Source organism: Artibeus jamaicensis, unplaced genomic scaffold (assembly GCF_021234435.1).
Source record: "Artibeus jamaicensis isolate MK-2021 breed Jamaican fruit bat unplaced genomic scaffold, CSHL_Jam_final scaffold_1019, whole genome shotgun sequence".
NCBI classification, from domain to species: domain Eukaryota; kingdom Metazoa; phylum Chordata; class Mammalia; order Chiroptera; family Phyllostomidae; genus Artibeus; species Artibeus jamaicensis.
Genome location: NW_026522025.1, coordinates 35,935,611 through 35,956,128, shown reverse-complemented (window position 1 = coordinate 35,956,128; position 20,518 = coordinate 35,935,611). Strand labels below are relative to the sequence as shown.

The window sequence follows — 20,518 nt, the reverse complement described above, 5'->3', positions numbered from 1 at the left end:
GTTTGAAAGAACAGAAAAGGACCATATTTTGCTTTTTAATTTTTTTCTTTTTTTTTAAATTTTGGTGTAAGGCAGATGGACTGTTGATTGACACTAAGTAAATCCTTGAATAAATGAGTCTCGCTTGCACTGGTGAGGGGATGGTGAGGAGGGAGCAAGGGATGGTGGGAAGTGGCTCGTGCATATGGAACAGATAACTTTTTAAAGAAAGGGGGATTAAAAGCAAGAACCCAGGGCATTTAATAACTGGCATTTTATTTTTGCCTCATGTGGATTATTGGGGATTATCAGCTAAAAGCAAGAGCTGAGTCTGGTGTAACTGTTTGACTCACCCTTTCTGTCCTCTCATTTAGAACCTTCTGTCTCTTCCATGGCTTGCACTTGGTTAACAACAGACAGATCTGGAGTGCGAAAAAAGTTTTCCTATAAATGGAAGGCTCTCCACAACCAACCTTTCCTAAAGAACAGGGATGGGTTTTAGGGTCAAATTCAACCTCTATAAAATCATAAAGCGCAATTGAAAGGATTAAAAAGTAGATCCATAAAAGACTTTTGCAGCAACTGCAGTGGCCTAAAGCTCCAAGCTGTGGAAGCTCAGGAGAGCCGGTCAGTGGCAGACTGCGGGCTGCAACCCGGGCCTCTGCAGAGAGTTCCAGGTCGTCGCTGCACCATGTCCTCTCTGTAGGTCGTCAGTGACTCCTGCTTATGAATCAGGCAAATGCTTATGCTTTGCCTCAAACATTACATATCATCTGACAGAGAAGCTATATTTCAAAAGGAAAGGTCTTTCCTTGGCCTTTGTGGAACCAAAAGGAAAGGACATTCTAAACTGAAGACCAGCATGGGGAAGTTTTAGCCTCCTAAGAAGTTTAGTCTGGTTAACAAAACAAACAAGCGAGCAAAACAGAACCAGAGACACGGAAATAAAGGGCAAACTGACAGTAACCAGCAGGGAGGAGGATAAAGGGAGAAAGAAGGGGAAGGGTCATCAAGGAACAGGTATAAAGGACCCACAGACAAAGACAGCGGGGTTGGGGGGAGGATTGAATGTGGGTGGTGGGGGTGGGTAGGGCAGGAGAGAGTAATGGAGGGAAAATGAGGACAACTGTAATTGAACAACAATAAAAAAAGCTTAGTTTGAGATTATCTGAGGTTAAAAATATCACAGTAGTCTCAGGAATGATGACCTCATGGAAAATAGTGATGGGCTTTGGAGCTAATTCCAAAGTGTGGATTCTAGTCCTGATTCAGCTACTCAAGGGTAGTTTGACCTGAAACAAAGTATTTAAGTCCTCTAAATCTAGTATTTTTATTTATACAACAGGAATAACAACATCTCTCTCGGGGTGTGAGTACTTACGGCATAATACACTGAAATCTCCTTCCTGCAGTATATAAATGTTCAATAAATATTATTTTTATTTCCTGCTCCCTGTACTTTTCTTCCACCCACCCACCACCAAACTCCTTACCCACAGAAACTTCTCGCTGCTGCTGTGCCTTGATGCCTCAGGAGGTTATTTCAGCATCACAGGAGAGTAATTTGGTGAAACCCACTCACATCAAGGGATGTTAACAAACACATTGGCAAGGCCTGCAAGCTCTGAGGGCAACTGTTCAGGTGGTAAGCGTGATTTGCACTTAGTCTGAAGTATATCATCACCAGAGAAACTGCCTCCCAGTCTTGGTTTAGGTCCAGCTAGAAACAAGAGAGAATGTGTCCCCAGGGAGTCTGTAGTCAGAGGGTAGAGAGCTGGTCAAGAGAAAGCAGCAAATGAGATGAAGGCGGGGTGGGGGTGGGGTAGAGCCTGGAGGAGGCAGAGAGTTAAGTCGGGAAGGCATCCAGGCCAAGGGATGAGCCAGCGGGGAGGACGAGGAGGAAGTTTTGATTCCAGAGGTAGAGTGAAGTCAGAGGAGGGGCAGGACTCTATGGGTGTCTCCAGGAGTTCTGTGGCAGGGACATGGGGACAGCAATCTTGCTAAAAGTGTGTTTTAAAGCTATGTTTATATAGCACTGTGTATTGATAAAGTTAATTCCTAACCTGAGACCCCCAAAATGGAGGTCACCCCAGTGGCCCAGCCCCATTACAAATCTAAACCCAAGACAGCCTGAACTGAAGGGAAATACCTCACTGTCAACTTCGCTTTAGCTAGCACGCCTCACCCTAGAAAACAGTAGCTGCTAGCCTTATTGGAAAGCTCTGACCTTGCAGCCAGCCAAGCCGAGTCTCCCGATGACTTCTGCTCACTCTGGGCCCAAAATCCTGCAGGAAGAGTGTGCTTTGCTGCTTGCGAGACACTGTCCCCCCAACCCATGCATTGTTTTCCCCTTGAATAAAAGACATCAAACTTGACTAAATTATTTTTGTTTGGTCATTTCTGACAGTATAAAAGTGGGAAAAATTGTCAATTAAACCTAACAAAGATGATGAGAGAAGTAATGGCGAAGTTTAAGGAGGAAAATGAGGGGCAGGGTAGCAAGTCCAGTGATGCTGAGACAGGAGATGGGAAAATGAGCCAGCTCAGTAGGAGAGAGGTGGAACAGGGGTCGGGGCCTTGAGCACAAGGAGGAATTTGGCCTGAGAATCTGTATTTTTTTTAAAGCTTCCCCAAGGATTCGGTCTGGGAGCTTGTCCATGAGTGGTGTCATGTTCTGCATGACTGTGAGCCAGCAGCGCCATCCGCCAGGTCTCTGGCTTTTTCTCTCATTGTTATGTAAGCCCATGCCCTGCTCACAGTTTTCTCTTCTGCAGGGACATGGCTGGAAAGTAGGAAAAGAAAATTTGCAAAATTAAAATGCATAAATTTTAAAAATTGTTATTCTATTACAGTTGTCCCTATTTTACCCCTTTGTCCTTCTCCACCCAGCCTACCGCCCCCCACAGTCAATTCCCACACTGTTGTCCATATCTATATTCATGCATGTTCGTCGACTAGTCCCTTCCCCTTCTTTCCACCATTACCTTCCTCCCCCCTCCCCCACTCTGGCCAATGTCAGTCTGTTCCATGCTTCCATGTCTCTGGTTCTGTTTTGCTGGTTAGTTTATTTTGTTCATTAGATTCCTGTTATAGTCGAAATTATATGGTATTTGTCTTTCACCAACTGGCTTTTTTCACTTAGCATAATATTTTCCAGTTCCACCCATGCCATCAAAAAAGGTAGGAATTTTTTTCTTTCTGCTGCATAGTATTCCATTATGTAAATGTACCACAGTTTTTTGATCCAGTCATCTACTGATGGGCACTTAGGCTGTTTCTAGCACTTGGCTATTGTAAATAATACTGCGATAAATATTGGGGTGTATAAGTTCACTTGAATTGGTGTTTCAGGATACTTAGGGTATATTCCCAGCAGTGGAATTGCTGGGTTGAAAAGTAGGTCCATTTTTAATTTTTTGAGGAAATTTCATACTGTTTTCCACAGTGGCTGCACCAGTCTGCAATCCCAGCAACAGTGCACTAGGGCTCCCTTTTCTTCACAATCTCACTGGCACTTGTGGTTTGTTGGTTTATTAATGAGGGCCATTCTGACAGGTGACATCTCATTGTGGTCTTAATTTGCATCTCTCTGCAAATTAACATAGACAAAAGATAAAAGATGCTGTTGAGCATCTTTTCATATGTCTATGGGCTATCTGTATGCTTAACTTTATGTCAGATATGACTCAGCTCATATTTTGTTATATATAAGTTATAGTCAAGTATTTAAAATTCTGTTCTTCAGTTTTCATCAATACAATGGGCATATAATAATAGTATTATACTTTTTGCATAGGTAATTCTTTAATCTATGCTTGACATTATTGGGAATAAATATAATGTTATATGTAAAGAACTACATAAGGGCCCTGGCTCACAGTATGACAATATAATGTTATGAATGATGTTTTTAATGATAATGAAGATGAAGACAATGACCGTGACAGCATACATTTCCCAAGTAATAGATTGAAGATTTCTCTGTATACTAAGCACTTATGACATTGATACTCTTCTCTCTAAAGTACAGTGGCATGTCATTCCCAAGCCAAACCACAGCTCTTTGTAAATAGTCTCCTACCTGTATGGCCTGGTGTGACTGGGGAGGATGCGTCATGTGCTCTCAAATCACAAAGTACACCAAGAGCTTTCACACCCATAATCTTCCAGGTAGGCAGTGAAGGCAGAGCAATGTAATGAAGAGTACCAGAGGAGTAAGGCTTGAGTCCCTGTGATTTCCAACAAGTTTTTTAACCTTTTTAAGGCTCAGTTTGCTCATCAGTGAGTCAGGAGAGAATTCCTGCTTTGTGGAACCCACAGTCTTATGGGAACCAAAAAGAGACTTGTATGTCCAAGTGCTAAACCACAATGCCCGCAAACAAGTATCTGATCTGCCCTTATTTTTGGAGCTAAGGAAACTAACATTGACAGAAATGACCCGACATGTCCACACTCTCTCAGTTTACAAGAGGGAGAAGCAGGACAGGAAATTGGGTAAGTGTGCCTTTCTTCACACAGCATAGCTTCCTGAACTGCTAACATTCCCTGCAGGCCCTTCACCCCACAGGCAAAGTAAGGAAAGACTCAGGTCACACAGACCCCTGTGGTCAGGGCTTTGTAAAGCAGATTCCACCAATAGATCACTGCATTCTGGGACCCATAGGTCAGGCTATCACCTCCCTGTGGGAAGTGTGGCTTCCTCTATCAGCCTCTGTGCCAAGCCAAAGCTATAGGGGCTATTTCCCTCTTTGCTACATTCCAATTTATACTAAGGCAGTGAGGTGCAGTGGGGCCTAAGGTTCCTTTTGATGCTCTTAAAGCCTGTATGACTTGGATAATTTATTTCTGTTTGAATTCAAGATACCAATAGCTATTATTCTTGAGTGTTTCATATTGGTACTTTACAACCATGTTATCTCATTCAGTTCACACTACAGCTCTCTGAGGCTGTAGGTGCTATTATTATCCCCATCCTTTGGATGAGAAAAATTAGGCCCTCACATGTTAGCCTACTCTGCCAAGGTCATGCACCTTCCTATGTAGGCTGTCTCAGAAGCCACTGCTCTTAATCACCCCATTGTTTCTTGAGAAATGGCCTTAAGACCACATATATCAAAATCACCTGATGTTCATTTCCTCCCCCAACCTACAGAATTGGATGGGGGTGAGTGGAAATAGTGGGAGCCCACGAATTTGCATTTCAATAAAGTCCACAGTTGATTCTCATGGACCTCCAAATTTGAGAACCCCAGCTGCACTGTCTAGCCTTCCAGATGCACTCTGTCAAAAGACAGGCAAGGAAGGGAGCAAGCTGACCTTTAATACTGAAGGAGCACATCTTTGGCGTCATTGTACAAAAACAAGCCATGTCCGTTTTCCCTCACATTTAGTGAATAACCTACATAGCTTCTCTTTAGTGGGTCTGGGTGGGACAAGGTTGTTCCTGTTGATTGACAGGATTTTAACATGAATATTTGATGGGCAGGGCAGCGGGTACACTTGTCTAATGTAATATTTCAAGCTCCACTTTCATACTGAAGGGATTTGCTCTCCCTTAATGCATGTCTACATCCTGAGCCAGTCCTGCCAACAGTGTTTTCCATACAGATAATGCCAGTTCAGGGAGCCCCTTTTTCACAGCTCTCAGTTTCAGATACCACTCACTCTTATCTTGAAATAAAGTTTTTTTTCCTGCAGAGGAAATGCCACTGGGCATTGTGTAGATTTTTATTGTCTATTTTTATTTCCTACCCAGGCCTTCCCTCTATGCCTTCTTGGTTAAAACCCATTGGCAGAATTAGCTTGGTTGATGTCATTCAGATGAATCATTCACACTTTACCTTTCTGTCTCTATCTCTGTTTCTATATTTCTCCTTACAGCCTCTGATGTTTCCCAACTTGCAAAATATTTGGGTCAAATATTGTACTTGGGGTTTATTTAAACCAATCAGAGGAACAAAGGACTCTGCCATCAAGATATACAATCTCGTTTGCTGTATTTCTGAAAATTCTTAAACAGTGATTTCATACAGCTAACATTATGCATAATGGCAAAAGATGAAATACTTTCCCCCTAAGATCAGGAGCAAGGCAAAAATGTCTCTGCTTGACCATTCTGTAAAGCAAATAAACAAATGCATTAAGATTGCAAAGGAGGAACTAGTATAAAGGACACGTGGACAAAAACTAAGGGGGGTGGAAATGGGAGGGAGGTGGGGAGCACTGGAGGGGTGGGCTGGGATGGGAGTAAAAGAAAATCGTACTTGAACAGCAATTAAATAAGTAAATTTAATTTAAAAAAGATTGCAAAGGAACAGGTAAGACTGTCTTCATTCACAAATGACACAATATTGTATGCAGAAAATTCCAAAGATGCTACAACAAAATACTAGAACTAATAAACAGGTTATGTTGTAAGATATGAAAAACATACCCATTATTATTATACAATTACTGCTAATAAAACAACCACACACTGTAAAATCTTTTCTATTATCTGAGCATTTTATTGCCATTACATAATTAACTATTTTTTAAACCAACAAAAAGAACAATGTATTGACGCTGTCATAGAGACAGTGACAGCATGCTGTGGGAGAATTGAACAGGAGTCACACCGTGTTAAACCAACTTCAAAGTTTGAAGGCACGGTCCTAAGCCTGGATTCATCAACTTCAAGTTTGGAGGTTCTCCAAATCACCCTTAAGTTCTATATTTCTTAGAGTGAATTTGAACTCACAGACAGCTATTCTCATGGTTACAGTTTAATTACAGGCAAAGGATATGGATAAAAGTCAACAACAACAAAAAGACACATAGAGCAGAGTCTGAGAGAGTTTCATGGGAGAAGCTTCCATCATCCCTCATCTGTGGAGCCAGGATGTGCTATTTGCCCAGCATCAGTGCATGGCAGTAACATGGAGTAGGTACCACACGCCAGGGCAGTTCACTTGAGCTTTGGCGTCCAGAGTTTTCACTGGGACTTTATTACATAGGCACAGCTGGCTGAAAGATTGATGATTGATTGATCGCATGTGGGTGCACTCAGTCTTCAGTGGCACTGCAGGATCCCAAGTTCTATGGACAGTTTTGCTTATGCCACCAGCCCTCACCCAAGACTGTCAGACGTGGTCAGCCTTTTCTTAAAATCTGGTGTGGCCAGCCCCTACCCTAAACTAAGTTACTCCTATGACAAAGTACCTCCCAGAAGCTGAGGACGATGGCCAGACCTTCTTTTGGGATGAAGCCAAATTCTTTAGTACACAGGACCTAACCCAGATTTGGAAGGCAGCTAAGGTTTACAGTTAGGGTTGAGATAAGTTGAAATCTTAATGAATCTGTAGAAGAAGCTGGCAAAAGCCACACTGGGCTGATTTGTTATTATTATTTTATATGTTTTTAGAGGGAATAATGTTCTTGAATATTTGAATATTAATGAAAATATTTTTTAGCCTTAGACTTTTGTGTGTCCACTTCTTTCTTCTTTTCCTGTTACCTCCTCATGGATATTTCATGTTTTCCTAAAATTAGAATGTTTTTAAGGGTTGTAAGAAAAACTGAAATGAGGTTTAAACACGCACATTTTACTTGGGAAAAAAAGTAAAAAAAAGTCCAAAATCAGATTTGGGATTTTATCTGTTTTCAGTATTCTATGCTTTAGTCTACTCATATATTGCTGTAGGTAATTGAAAGTTTTCTGCGATTGGTTTTTGTAAATGCTTAATTGTACCTGATTTTTACAAGGTAGTCACTTAGCAAAAGAAGTGTCTGAATAATTCCTCATTTCAGCAGTAACAGGCAAGAAAAGAAGAGCTAATCCTTGAACTATTTACTTAGATGAACAGAAATACCCTTTTTTTGAAGCAATGGATATGCAAGATTTAGCCACTAAAGGGTTAGTGTAAAAGAAAAATCCTCTCAGTAAGAGTTGAAATCTGAGAAAATCTTCCAAGGAAATTAAACACTTGATCAAAAAGAGAAAAGGGCTATTGGTGAGAGCTGAGATTAAACAGCAGGGTTGTCTGAGAAGAGGCCTCAATTGTAAGAACCAGGCAGTTAATAATATCCTCTCCAGGATCTGCTTTTCCTCAAGATATCTCTTTGGGGAAATACGATAGTTTCATTTTCTCTTTGCTAATATAGGAAAAAATGTCTCACCCTTAAAAAATGTGAAGAAAACTTCAAAATTTTGAAAAAATCAAACCAAGAAGAAAAAATTTAGAAGTGTATTTCCAGTACAAGAGAAAGTACCACTCCCAATCAGGATCTAAGACATTTAAAAAATAGCCCTAGCTAGTATGGGTCAATGGGTTGAATGCCAGCCTGTGAACCAAAAGGTGGCCAGTCGGATTCCTGGTCAGGGCACATGCCTGGGTTGCAGGCCAGGCCCCCAGTTGGGGATGTGCAAGAGGCAACTGATCCATGTATCTCTCACACATTGATGCATCTCTCCCTCTCTTTCTCCCTCCCTTCCCCTCTCTCTAATAAATAAGTAAAAAAATTTTTAATTTATAAACAAAACAAAACAAAAAAAGACATTAAAAATATATTTCCATTAAATTTTACTTATTTAAATGGAAGTATACTTTCATTTAAATAAAGCAAATAATAGCGATTCACACTTCTTGCGTGAAATTCAGCACTTTCGAGTACTTTGGCTCCTAGGAACACACAAATCCCCGAAATGGTCACTTATTTGAATCCTATCTTATTAACTCATCACATGAACTTGAGGAGAAAGAACTACTTTCCCATGGTGTATTTATCTATGAAAAAGAATGAGAATAATATAGTCAAAATAATACCATCATTATCATCACAACTACCACATATTAAGTGGCAACCATCTGCAAGCATTATACCTATACTTTCCATACTTAATTTAATTCTTATTAGAGCACCAAAGGTGAAAGTATTATTATACTTGCTTCATAGAAAAATCTACCACTCAGAATTCACAGATTTAGTAAACAGCAAAGTTAAAACTAGTTCTGCAGGGCTTTAGATGCCCCTACTCTTTCACCCTGCCCCTGCAGTTCACTTGTTTAGCGTTTCCTACGAGTAATTGTGTCTGTACTGCAGCCTGTGTTTAGGGCTGACACTCTCCTTGCCTGTGCTCAGGGTCAGCTCAGTGCCTGGAAAGACAACAAGGGCCCTGCTGTGTCCCAAGGCCTCAGGTTAACAGAGGATGGGTTCCCACAACTTGATGGGGAATGGGCTGCATGAAGTAGATCATCTTAACTTGGTTATGAAGATAATTCTGATTTACCTGGGTCCCAGGAGCAAGTTGACTAATCCCTGAGCTGGGTTAAATGAACCACTTGGTTCTGGTCCAATTCCCTTTCACACTCTATTCTAACACTGTATGTTGGTAATAGGTACTTAATACTTTATAATATTTGAAGTTCTAATATTATTTCGAGCCCAGCATGATTTCTTTCTATTACAACATACTTCTTTTCAGGTAAGTATACAAACAGAAAATATTTCATTTATATATTTAGTCAGAACTCTTTGGTTGAATGATACAAAACCCCAATTTTTGCTTAAGAAAACAAATCTGTTGACCCACACAGTGAAATTCTGAGAAGGGCCAGATGGAGCTGGTCCGAGGAGAGACCGCTTCCAAAGTCTCCACACTGTCAGGATGGTCTGTTTCCTCAAGGGCAGCACTGGTGGCAGGCTCCGGGCTCACACCTTCAGAGGACAGCAATCGGAAAGGAGAAACTGTATGTGAATCTCTATGGCTCCACTCTGGCAAATCCTGGGAGAGAGCTGTGATATTATCGCTTGGATCATGTGCCAATATCTTGGGCAATCACTGGGACCAGGGAAGCAGGCATATGAGAAGATGGCCATCCCCATTTAGACCACAGCGTTAAAGTGCAGGAAAGACGGCTTATTCCCGTAAAGAAGGGGATGATACCCATGTGGACAGCAGGAGAATTACTGGCAGCCTCCCCAGTCCTAGACCCCGAAGGGTCATATCTGAAGCAGGCCCTAGGTTTTAAAGTCAGCTGGAAGGTGCAACATCTTATGTCTTAAAATCATCCTGCACAATTATCTAAAATGAGTATAGAGCTTTAATTTTTAGTCATAGAAGGACTGAAAAACTGAGCTTGATGAAATAAAAGTACAAAATAAAGGTCTACAAGCTGATGTTTGAACATTCAAATGAGCTTTTTTTTTTTAAGATTGTATTACTAGATTTTGTTTTACACTAGATGGTGGATGCAAAGCCATCCTCCTTAATAAAGTTGACGATTAGCTTCACTCAGAACATTTTCAATGATGCACATTTAAAAAAGTATTCTTACAAATTGTTCTGCAATCCAACTATGCAATAGCTTGCAAAACAACATTCAGATAACAAAAGCCAATGTAAAAAGACAGGTTTAAGTGCCTTTGAACAGTACAAGTTTTTGTATGGCTCTGATTTTACAGTTTTCTTACTGCATCATCAATGTCAGAAATCTGTTCCTTCAACTGGCTCCATTGCTCGAGATTTCAAGAAATACCTTTTCTTCCTGGTTTCATTTCATCTCTGGATCCAGCCAATATTCTCTAACATCAGTTAGGTCTTTTTCTTTAATGTCCCAAAGGTTGACGTACCTCATTTTCTCAATCTGAAACATGCTATCATTTCTGCAGCTGCTGCTCTGCTTAGAAAATGACAAGGCTCTTGAAGTTTTACCAGTCTTTTGCTTCTTTACAGGTATTTCTGAAGTAACTTGTTTTTTCCTCTTTAACTTTTTGTCAACTTTACTGTCAGAATCGCTGCCAGAAGAGCTTGAAGAAACACGTTCTTTTGATTTAGGTATTTGCTCCACACCAGCTCCCGAACGGCCCTGTGCTCACTCACTCACAACCCACCCAGATGAGCTGGCTTTTAAGGTAGTAATCATATCCCTTTCCCAAGAAGAGGAGACACAGACAAAATTCTAAGTGTCCCTTTTTAAGCATCAGATATCATTCACTTAAAAAATTATTTGTTTTTGATTTGAGAGAAAGAAAGAGAGAGAGAGAGATTTTGTTGTTCCACTTATTCACCTACCATTCCTTGGTTGCTTCTTGTATGTGCCCCAGGGGTCAAACCTTGGCATATCAGGGCAACACCCCAACAAACTGAGCTACCTGGTTGGGGTGGGTACAATTCAGTTTTTTTTAATATGACACTTTTATTACCTTAGTGCGTATTAATAGAATCGTTTGTTTTGACAACAGTAATGTGAAAGTATATAGCACAGGGTCTGATCATAGAAAGTCCTCAATAAATGTCTGCTAGATTTAAATCCAAATATTCTATGAAAGCAAAAAGAAGGTTTTTGTTTGGGTTGGCATTTCCTGTGTGGCCCCTCCAAACAGCAACCATTTCCTGCTAATTTGGGCTTGGTCTCCCAACCACGATGGAATCACAGGGGGCAGAAGTTTCTTACAGCATGGGTTTTTGTGCCAGGAGAGGCAGCTGGAGTGGTATGAAACACACTAAGATAGTTTCAGGAGCCTGAGGTCTCTACAGAAATTAGCCATGAAACTTGGGCAAATCTTTTTATTTCTCTGGCTTCAATTTCCTCATCGGCAAAACCCGGATGCTAATATGTCCCTATCAATAAAGATGTTGAAGGGAGATTAGATTAGAGATAGCACACAGCTAACAAGCTAGCTCACATCAAGCACCAAAGTCATGGAATTTCTTTCCTTTCTGGGAAAAGATTACATTGTGCCAGACCTCAGGACAGCAACACCTGAAGAGAAGGTACAGCAGCCGCTGACTCAGCTGGCATGAACTAGTTAAAGCAACAACTGACTCAGAAAGAGAAAGGTGGGATGCAGTTCTTCACTGCCCTTTTTTTAGGCAACACAGCTAGCTTCTCCCTGCTTCCATCAAGTTGCCAAATTATTATTTTCAAGTACGTTGAGTTGTGCCTACTAAAAAAAAATCACTTTTTCAAAATTTGGACTTATATGTGTACATGTGATGAGATGCTGGTGAAGATAGTCAGCTATTGAGCTAGGAAAGCCTGTGCTTTTAAAAAGCATTCTGAACACATTGCTTACTGTTACATATATTCATTCATTCATTTATTTATACTTTACCACTTGTCCTAGTAATTTTTTAATATTTCACTGTTGGTAGTTGAATTTCTCCCTTTTCCAACACTGGCATTAGCCCCTTTAATCTTTCTTTATTGATTGCTCCAAAATAATTTACTGTTGTCCATTATATTGTAGCTCACATTATATGTTTAATGCATATTATGATTATGAGTACCCCTTCTGGCCCATAGAAACCCAGATAAAGCACTATATTCATAACACATGGTCCTTGCAAAATACCTGGCCTGAAGATTAAGCCAACATGGGAATAATTTGATGTAGTTCAATGTCTTGGAAACAATGTCTAATATAATTGCCTTAATATTATATTACTAATTGGTTAATTTGGATAAAAATAATTTTTGATACATGTAAATGAGACTCCTGTACGTATTTTATAGGAGAGATTAGGTTATTTATTTCAATTTAATGGCCTTTCAGAACCCCAGGTCTATTGTTGGTGAAATACAGAGCTGCCCAGTAATTTGACACCCAGTATTAATGAGTTTCTTGGGGAAATTATTACATATTGTTAGGCATAGACCTGACGAGCAACCCTGATTTTAAAAACATGTATCATGTGATATTTATTATCTTGGGCCGTGCACTCCCTATCATTGCACGTCATCTCTGAGGCACACATTCTCTAGAACAAACAGAACATTCACGATCATTAGGTATGTTAAAACACCTATGCACTGGAGCAAGGTCCAGCATGGCTCTCCAACCTGTACCAAGATCTTATCACAGTGTTAAGTGAGAATTGCTGTGTTGTTAATTTTTTGAGGAACTTCCATACTGCTTTCCATAGTGGCTGAACCAAATTACATTCCTTATGCCAACAGTGCATAAGGGTTTTCTGTTCTCCACATCCTCGCCAATACTTTATTTTTTATTTACAGTTTGCATTCAGTATTATTTTATATTAGTTTCAGCTATACAGTATAGTGGGTACAATGTGATCCCCCCCAATATTTCTACTACCCACCAGGCAACATACATAGTTATTTTTAAAAAGATTTTATTTATTTATTTTTAGAGAGAAGGGAAGGGAAGGAGAAAGAGAGGAAGAGAAACATCGATGTGTGGGAGACACATTCACCAGTTGCCTCTAACATGCCCCTAACTGGGGACCTGGCCCACAACCCAGGCATCTGTCCTAACAGGGAATTGAACTGCTGACTTTTGGTTCACAGGCCAGCACTCAAATCCACTGAGCCACATTGGCAAGGGGCTATCTTTGACAATTTCTTTTACTAAAAGTCTTTCATCAATTTCTTTGCATAATTTCCAGTGCACAAGTCTTTCGCTTCCTTGATTAAATTTATATCTAAATATTTTATTCTTTTTAATGCTATTTTGAATGAGACCATTTTATTTCTTTTTCTGCTATTTTACTGTTCAGGCCTGGCCCAGCTACGAAAGCCACGACAGCGTACCCGTTTTGCCAGTAGCATTCACGTGGTCACGCCTGCTTCTGACTGCGTCCTTCTGCTTTCTGTCAGCAAACCATGGGAAAGGCCTGCAGTTCTGACTCTTCCAAGAAAGCTGCCTTTTTAAACTACAGACATCACACTACCCCTTTATTTGTTTCTCTCCCTTTCCTTTCATAGCAGAACATTAAGAAATTATCCAATTGGTAGAAGAAAGAATTGCTACATTTTTAAAAACACAAATATCAGTTTCCTACAAAGGTTCACAAAGATGCTTTCACTATTAAGTCTTGAATGGGGAAAATAAAATCATTTGTGCAGAGTTTTCTCATAAATTAAATGTACTCTTTTTTAAACAGCTGTATTTTATTCAAAAATTATTTTCTTACTATTTTTCTGAATTTAAAATAGCTTTCTTTTATAAAATGGTGTTGACAGTAACTGGTAATTTCTCTTTAATGCCCTGTCTTGCCAACTGTGATGTTTGCCTTGCCCATAAACCCCACCCCCAACTTCTCACCTCCCTGCATAATTTTACCTTTCTGGAAACTGCTGCGCTAACATATCCCTTTTTCTTCTTATTGTTAATAAATTTGCTTATTCCCCCCCTAGATTCTCCTCTTTTGCTTGTTACTATTTATAAAACCTGATCAAATATAATAAAATCTCCAAATGTCCTTAGAATTGCAACCATAGCCTAACCAGGCAGGATTTTTACAAGCAGGGAAATACTGACAATACAACCATTCTTCAAAATACTTTCCCTGGTAAGAGTAGAAATGCTGTCTGATGAGGTACCTCACACCAAATGTGATTCTGCATTTCACCCAGTCAGAATTATAAGCCAAATGACTGCCATTAATATGTTAGCTCTTTGAAGGAAGTGACTTTCCAATACTGGAAGTGTGTACTAAACAGAATTGAAACAAAATTATTCTTGTACCTTATGCAGAGACTTTAAAGAAAAAAAATTTTGTCTAGTTTATTTAGTAAGCTACTTGAAAGGAGAAACTTAAATGCAGGCCTTCATTCCTATAGTATAATTTTAGAACCAAAAAAAGCCTTCATTCCCAAAGTTATCTCCCTGCCAACCTGTAACAAAACACAGCTCAGGGAAACTTTGAACAGCAAGTCTCCCAGCTGGGTTTGCTTTTGTAGAGGTGACCTTCTTCTGACATTATGCAGAAGCCCAGGTTTCCTGCCTTGGGACTCACATTCACTCTCCCTGCTCTTCTGTGGCAGCATCCTTCTCCCAGGCTGAGGCAACCTACTCTCCCTCAGACCTGCATAGATTGCTTACATTACAGTGAGAGAAAACTCAAGGCCACAAAATAGATATAGGTGTGGTAACTACTCCAAGATGGAATTGTTTGACTTTTGGTTCATGTCCCACCTAACACCGCCCATCCTTTCCCCAGAGTCAAGCTTTTTCAATCATTTTCAGCCCCCATTCCTAGTGAACTCAGGCTTCCTCTGCCAGGCCCAGAAGAGTCCACTGCCAGGAAAGCAATCTTGTCATTTATGTCTCGGCCCCTCCCCCCAACTCTACCCAACCCCAATGTTTTTGCTACAACCAGTAACAGGCTGGAACTCGCTCATGCAGTCCCTGAGAGAGCTGACTGTACAGTTTTCAGAAATTTTGCACACTAAGTTATTAAAATAATTATTAAAAATTAAATTGTATAAACTTATGCCCTGGCTGGTGTAGCTCTGTGGATTGAGTGTGGGCCTGTGAACCAAAGGGTTGGTGGTTTGGTTCCCAATCGGGGCGCATGCCTGGGTTGCAGGCCAGGTCCCCAGTTGAGGGCATGTGAGAAACGACCACATATTGATGTTTTTCTACCTCCCTTCCCCTGTCTCTAAAAATAAATAACTAAATAATTTTTAAGAATCAAGAAAAGTTATCATTAAGAAAATTATGTAAAACAAAAAAAATAAATAATCAAAACACTTCTTAATTATTTTACTCATTTTAATATTTTCTAGGTATTTAAGGCTCTTTAAGTTTATTATGTCTGTATGGTGGGAAAACTATATAATTGTGTGCCCCTGAGTTCACTGAGTGTGCCCCTCAGTCCTAAGACTGAGTTCAGGGACATCACATTGGTGGCCTGAAGGCCATCATGGTAGGAGTACTTATACCACAGCTGCAAATCAAGGTTCCTCCCTTTGCACCCCCTAAGGCAGTTCTGAAGTACTTAGCAGCCCATCTTTGTGCAACATGATGGGGAAACCCAGCTAGTCCCTCCCCAGTGCCTGAAGAAAACCACAGAGCGGTACATACCTGTACCGGTATACATTGTTACATACCTGTAACGGCACGCATTCAGAGTGGTCAGTTTCAGCAGGGCCCTCAGCACTGCTCTGCAATCTTCTGTCTCTCTGGTCAGTTTTCCCCTCCATGCTCCAGACATTTTCTTTTTCTGAGCTTTTCCACTTCCCTCCAATGTCTAACTCTCTCCCACCTTCCTTATTCTCAGAAGACAACTTAAATTCCTACTTCACGAGAAAACACAAGCTGTCCAAGAAGGGCTTCCTCTACTTCCTGGTTCCAAATCTGTAAGTGAACCTGCCTTTTCCTGTCACCATGAAATAGGTGTCCCTCCTTCTAAGGCTTACCTGTCTACCTGAGCCCTGGTCCCAGCCTTTGCTGCCTCTTCAGAAGCTTCCCTTCTTCCATTATATCCTGTCTTCTGTATCTTGCACTTTTCCCTCTCTATTGTCTCCACCCCATCCAGTATTTTAACTTTTTTAAAAGGTTTTATTTACTTATGTTTGCAGAGAGGGGAAAGGAGGGAGGAAGAGAGGAAGAGAAATACTGATGTGTGAGAGAAACGTTGATCGGTTGCCTCTTGCACTCATCCCAGCGCCCCAACCCAGAACCGCCTGCAACCCAGGCCTGTGCCCTGGTGGGGAATTGAATCTGCGACCTTTCACTGTGCAGGACGATGCTCAGCCCACTGAGCTGTGCCAGGCCAGTCAAGGCTGATATTTTAACTTCTACAGTTTTCCCCTTGCTAACCAAACAAAACTTCCTAATCTCATGGCTTCCTAGATCTCCTGCTTATCTCTTCCCTTCCCTTCATAGCCAGACTTGCAAACATTTGTCCAGACTCCTCTGGTCTACCTCCTTTTCTCCCTCTCTCTCCTCAACCTGTTGCAAACTGGTTTCCCACCCAGTCCACTGAGATGCTGTTGCTAAGGCCACCAATAATCTCCAATTTACTAAGTCAAATGGAACATCCTACTTGATTTCTCTACAACATTTGAATCTAAAATATTTTGTTCGATGCTCTAAAGTATTTTAATAGCTCCATCTTTGAAACTCCTTTTTTCCCTTGGCCTCTAGAACATCACCCTGGAGTGCCTTTCTTCATACTGCTATGGCCGCTATTAATTTTCTTTGCAGTTTCCTTTCTTCTTTTTGACAGGGAAAGAGAAAAGATCTAGAAAACCAAATTGCCTTGATAAAGCTGGCACTGAATTTTTCGATATTTCTCTTCTTACTCTGATTATCATCAGCAACAAACAAACCACCAGCCCTTCCACACACAAACTTGATAGGAGAAGGGACAAAAAATTCTAAAATATGTCTGTATTATGAGAAAGTAATGGAATGAAGCAAGGAAGGTAAGTAACATTTATTGACATTTATTATTACATATCAGGCATTATGTTAGACATATTTGTATATTGTATTTTGTTCAATCTCCATGGTTATACTGTAAGATGAATATTATCAACTTCATTTTACAGATGATGAAATTGTCTCAATAGTCCATAAATGCCAAGCTAGTAAATAGAAGAAGTGGAATTTAAATCGACCTCTTCTGATCACTAGGACAGTGCTCTTTCCAGGGATAGCACACCTGATTTGCTCTTAGTTTATATAGATTCTGAGGAAAGCAATTAAATAGTTCCTTTAAGCATGCTAGCTTTGGGTAGAAATGTCATACAGTTGTTCAGAAGAAATGGGTTGGTGGCCTGACTTGGTGGACTCCAGGCAAGACTTAGCAGTATGGCAGTGACGCACAAAAGATTTTACCGACAGGACGTGGTTTTCAGCCCATCAGCCTGAGACACGATTCCCGCCAGAGCACCCAGAAACAAGTACTGTCTAGGGGACAAACTCATACCACTGGGCCTAAAAGACTGGTATATAAATCAGAATGCCAATTTATATAACTATCAAAATGCTGGTATTTACTCACTAATATATTCTGAGCCTGTAAAAATATCTCTGTGAGAAGTAAAATTTTAATCAGCAGGTTATTGAGCAAGAAATTGAGTAAGAAATCAGAGCCAGGTGAGTTACACTGATTATATGTATTTTAAAAAATCCTCACCAAGGATATGTTTATTGATTGGAGAGGGGAGGGTAGGAGGGAGAAGGGGGAGAGAGAGAGAGAGAGAAACATCGATCAGTTGCCTCCCACAGGTGCCTCGACCAGGGATTGAACCTGCATCCTTTTTTGGTGTACAGAATAATGCAATGACTAACTGAGCTACACTGTCAGGGTTGCTTATGTTTTCTGCTGGAGCAATTAAACTATCACCTTGCTAACCGAAGGGATGATGTGGAAACAAATGTTAGGTACCCTTTGCCCTAGTTACCCTGGCAAGTTCTCACTCTAAGACCATCCATTCTCCCTTCTGCTTACATGATATAGTAGTTTTACACTACTCAGGTGATATAAATTTGGGCTGAAAAATAGCACAAATGCCAGCTTGTGGCTATAAATTCCCATACAAGGGTCCTCCTCTTTTCCCTAACTGCTCAGAACCAGGGTAACTTTCCTTGTTTGCTCTAGCAGTGAGGGTTGGAGGAGTTGCTTCTGGGTCATCCTACCCCAGGGTCTAGCCATTTTGAGTCCCAGCTTTATAGAGGGTTGGGGTTTGCCATTAGACTCCCCGACTTGAGTGTCCATGGCCAGAACTATGAAAACTGCCCCCCGATTCTCCCTCTTTCAGCAAGCACCATTACAGTGCAAGGAGCTTTAGTTCTCAGCTGGGCTTAGGATTCCCCCCTCACTTAGATTTTGGCCTGATAATTTCTTACCTAATGTTAACATGCTTTTAAGATGCTTTTAAAAAACATATTTCATCCATCATTTTTAGTTGTTTTTAGCGAGATGATTAGTTCAAATAGTACTATAAACAACATATTATAATTGCTCAATAAAAGTCCGTGGGTATCTTATCTAAATGATAAATGCTCAGTCGAACCTGAGTGCCACAGAATTGGACTTGTTCAGTAGTGGTTTGTCAGAAGTGTGTTCTTGCACCGTCTGCACCCTTTACTAGAAATGCAGGTTCTGGAGCCTATTCTTGGCCTACTGATTAGAATTTGGGACATCAAATTAGACCTTCATTTTCATAAAGCTCTTCAGGTAATTCTTAAGTGCACTGAAGTTTAGGACAATTGAACTAAGGCATGGTTCCAAATTAGACTGCATACGTTCCCAGGGATGCCTCATTTCTAAAGCCTTCTCACATGGAATGTGCATTAGCAAAGCATTCATTTATAAGAGAGAGATGATTTCTCAGCACATCTTTTCATATTCTTCATATTTATAATACATATTCAATACTTAAATTACCATAAAAAAGTGTATAAAACCTTAAAAATCCTAAGAATACCTGACAGTATAACCTTCATAAAACTCTGGAAACTGGGAATCCAATTATCAGTTGAATGGGAGAATTTAGACCACCAACTGTACTTCAAATCACAAACCCAGTATTCCTAATCAGCATAAACCCTTTTACAGTTGCAAGAAAATAAAGCAAAAACAAAAACGACAAAAAGCAAAAGGCACCTTTTGATAGATTAAAGCATTATAGAGCATTATTTTACAGCATTAAAGCATCTATAGCTTATATTTCTCTATAATAGTATTTTCCGTTATTTATTTAATACCACAAATACACCCTTAATTTCTTTATTTGAGGTCTTATGAAGATTATATTCATATAATCTCTGATTCCAGTGGAAGTTTGACTTTGAAGAGAACTACAAAAAATGGTAATTTATTACAGCCTAAAAATATGCTCATTAGCACCTATTTTCTTCTTAGTTTGGAAATTTGTATGAGTAGATATGTGACAAAAATAGCATAGAAATATTAATAGTAGGATCTGGGAAGCCATATACAGGTATTCACTATAATGTTCTTTCAACTTTGCTTTATGTTTGAAAGTTTTCATGACCAAATTTTTACTTGTTGATAAAAGGGATCAACAGCCCCTCATAGCTAATCTATGCCTATTGGTCAGTGGTGGTTCTACCCCAAGTCCTGCCATGACACACTGCTGCCTCACCCTAGGGCATTCGTCCCCTCCCTTGCTCGCCAAACTAAAGTCTACACTACCTTCAAGACTCAATTCAAAGATCAGGACTTTTCTGGTACCCTACCTCAACACATATCTGGGCATGGTCTCTTTCTTCTGTACTGTTCCTTCTACCTCCCACATTTGTAACTCTCACCACTTTGGGTTGAGGTTAGTAATTTCTATGGCCTAGATCCCTATTTAACTATAAGCTTCCTGTGGGGAGGGACTGTGTCATTTCACCCTGTATTCCCAGGGACCAGAGCAGATCTCACCTCAACTATGATTTCCTCCGAGAGACCCTCCCTTCCTGTCCTCTTAATAGGCAAGTTGCCCATTATACACTTTTATAACATTTTGTACTTCTTCAGATCTCAGCACTGCTCACACCTTATTGTAATCTTTGGTAAGTTGTTTTTCTTTCTTATTAAACTATAAGCTTTGTGGGAGCATGAATCCTAGCTGCCATTCAACTGCAGTGTCCCACGTGAAGCATACCACAGAGTTAACCTTCCATACATAGGTACTAGGTGTACATTTGTTAATGAATCAGTGATTAAGTGTTCCTCTCTAAAAGAGATCAGGCCAGAAAATAAATGGCAAAGCCCATACTACACTAAAGGTTCCTATTTTTTAAAATATATTTTATTGATTATGCCATTACAGTTGTTCTATTCCCC

At 40.2% G+C, this 20,518-nt stretch overlaps 1 pseudogene; it reads right to left on the bottom strand.

The window, feature by feature from the left end:
• Positions 1-10,416: 10,416 nt before the first annotated feature.
• Positions 10,417-15,911, bottom strand: LOC119056109 (activated RNA polymerase II transcriptional coactivator p15-like; annotated as a pseudogene).
• Between the last annotated feature and the right edge of the window lie 4,607 nt (positions 15,912-20,518).